Here is a 2,742-nt window from a genome sequence, read left to right on the forward strand (position 1 = left end):
ACCCCAATATGGTGGCCAGTATAATTCTTAAAAAATTAATTTATTTAATAAATTAGTGTGTTTTATATAAGTTTTCTGAAGCCACAAATATCGTGGGTTGTTTCAATCTATTGTTGGATAAAAATGGACAAACCCAACCGCTGGGTTAAATTAACCTAGAAAATATCCATATTTGATCCAACCATTGGTTAAAATAACTCAGTATTTTGAGTTGAAACAATCCAGAGTAGGTTCATTTAAACCCAAATGTTGGGTCTGTCTGTATTTTTCCTAACCATCAGTTGAGACAACCCAGCATGTTATCAGAGTGCAGTATATGACTTTTGGATCTTTTCCTTTTTTATCAATCTGAAAAGCTATGTGTCCCTGATTGGCAGGCTAATCTGTACGTTGTGATAAGCCTGAATACCTCTGACGTCAGCCGTAATTGTGATGCTCCTGTAGTGGGACAAGGTGAGTGACAGCTGTGTTCACCTATTGGAGAGTAGGGCTCTCTATTTAAAGGCTGATTGGCTGAAGCCGTGTATGTGTCACGTCTGATTTCCCTCCCCTTGTGTCTGTTGACGGTCGTTACAGGTAAGCGTCCTAGCTCTTAGCGTATGGCTATTTTAATGTGTTGTGTGTGATTTTAAAACTAAATGTGAATTACAGTGTGTGTTGGCTCCGATGCTGGTGCCTGTTAGCACTGTTCCATGGATTTTAAAAGTGCTAGTCTCTCCGGTTGACTCCCTGTATGCCAGGGCACTGGTGGCTGCCATGACAGCTGTATGCCAGTGTCCGTAAGGTGTCATGCCTGGCGTAAGAAGCGGTGAGTGTGCAACCTGCAACTTTAAGTGAGAGTAGTAATGTGTAGTCATAATGTTTACATCTGTATTCGCTTTAGGATTCTCCCTCTCGTTCCGGGCTGTGATTACCTCTTCGCGCTGTTTTTAGCGCTGCTATACAGCTTGCAGTGCGCACGTGTTGACATCATTAAAGGGTACTGCTGGTGTCCGGTCAACCTTTGAATATCGCACCATATAGTGCTCAAATCCATATGTGTTGGGGACATGAACGTTTTTGGTTTAAAGATTAAATGATGCTCTGAATGAGCTCTGTGATTCCCCTATCCAACCTCTTTAATTATTTTGTTTCTTTTGTTTATTTTTGTATTTATACTTTGTTTGCTGCACGTGACTCCTCATCGTTGTAACGTGCCCAGGTGTATGTGTGGCCTATTGAACCTAGTAACACACTGTGACAGAGGGTAGTGGTATGTGAAATTAACCGTCCTAATGTTTTATTGTCTCTGTTTGTGTATTGTATTAATGGTCACTATAGAGGAGTTGTGAGAAGTAGTTAAACCATCTATAAAAAGTGTTTATAATTTATGTTCTGTTAAGCGTCTTTAACCTTTATTTTTGGTTTATCGCAGGAGCTGGGGTCCCACGGGTGACAGGAATTTCTACGGTGGTGGTGCTTCTCATCGTGTGCTGTGTAACATCTTGTGTGTTTCGTAGTGTGATTTGAGTGCACTTTGGTGTGTGTGGTTGTGTGGAAGTGTGCTCTGCTCAAACTGAATTCTGTCCTCTGCCGTTGGGAGCCTCAGCCCTGCTGTTAACATTTTCTTTTCTTTATTTGTTTTGATTTAACCTTTTGTTATAATTAAAATTGTGTCTTTTCCTTTTAAGGGGAAAGAATGAGTACTTGGTGTGTCTTTTTAATCTTGTGTTTTTAAATATTTGTATTAATAAAATTATGTAACATTTTGCATTATACCCACGTCTCCTGCCTACTTTATTATAAGGGACCGAACCTGTGTCCTTCACCCATCATTTTGGGGGTAAATTGAGATTTCCCCGGGTGCAATTCCCGGGGTGGCGTAGTCGGAGTTCTTAAAATCTTAGGCTCATGTTCTCTCTCTAGCACCGCTCTGCTACACTCCTTACCATGCTTGAAAGATTCACGCACAATGCAATGCTAACAGGAGTTAAATTAAAGCCTGTTAGTCAAAGCGGGAGGAATTATGATAGTTTCGGTCTTATCTACGTCAACAGAAGTAAACTGTTGCCTACAATCCGTGTGTTTGTTGTAGTCCAAAAAAGAGATTAACGTTGGAAATGATAACTCGCATCATCGTTGACTTTGGGAAATGTACCTTTTGCATATCATTAACATGTACTACTGCACACTTACACACCATAGCATATGTAAAATGGTAAATCAGATCATAGTTGCTCTTTAATAGAAAGAATCTAAAGTATTATTTAAAATTCTTTAAAGAACAATTTATAACAATACATCAATTAACAATAAGAACATAATTCATATGGACTATTATGACAAAAAATATAATGTTTTTATTACAACTGTGGACTTTGACAGTCCTTGTCCTCATTAAATTAGAGGTGGTCAGGATATATTTTTAAAATGTCTAAACCATTTGCGTAGACAAAGTCAGACAGGTTTGAATCAACATGTGGCTAAGTAAATAATGACTGCATTAACATTTTTGGCTGAACTATTACTTCATTTGGCGTTTTTAATAGAAGTGTCGTAAGAATGGCTATTACTGACAAAGAAGAATGTTGGCTCAATACAGAAGCAGGCATGTAGCTCACACAAACATGAAAGAAAGGATTAATTGAAGTCAATCCCTTAAGCTAACAAAAGGAACGTACATTCTCAGACAGAACAGCTCAATCAGCTGGAAAGAGGTGTGGTGGTGAACCGCCAGGCCGACTGGATCACCCACCCAGATGT

At 39.1% G+C, this 2,742-nt stretch overlaps 1 long non-coding RNA gene across 1 annotated transcript; it reads left to right on the forward strand.

The window, feature by feature from the left end:
- Positions 1 to 448: 448 nt before the first annotated feature.
- On the forward strand, positions 449 to 1,757 carry LOC141367362 (uncharacterized). The gene is made up of 3 exons (XR_012371724.1): positions 449 to 576; positions 652 to 808; positions 1,415 to 1,757. It is a non-coding gene; the product is annotated as an uncharacterized lncRNA (long non-coding RNA).
- Positions 1,758 to 2,742: the final 985 nt, after the last annotated feature.

This window comes from Misgurnus anguillicaudatus, chromosome 10 (assembly GCF_027580225.2).
Source record: "Misgurnus anguillicaudatus chromosome 10, ASM2758022v2, whole genome shotgun sequence".
Lineage (NCBI taxonomy): Eukaryota > Metazoa > Chordata > Actinopteri > Cypriniformes > Cobitidae > Misgurnus > Misgurnus anguillicaudatus.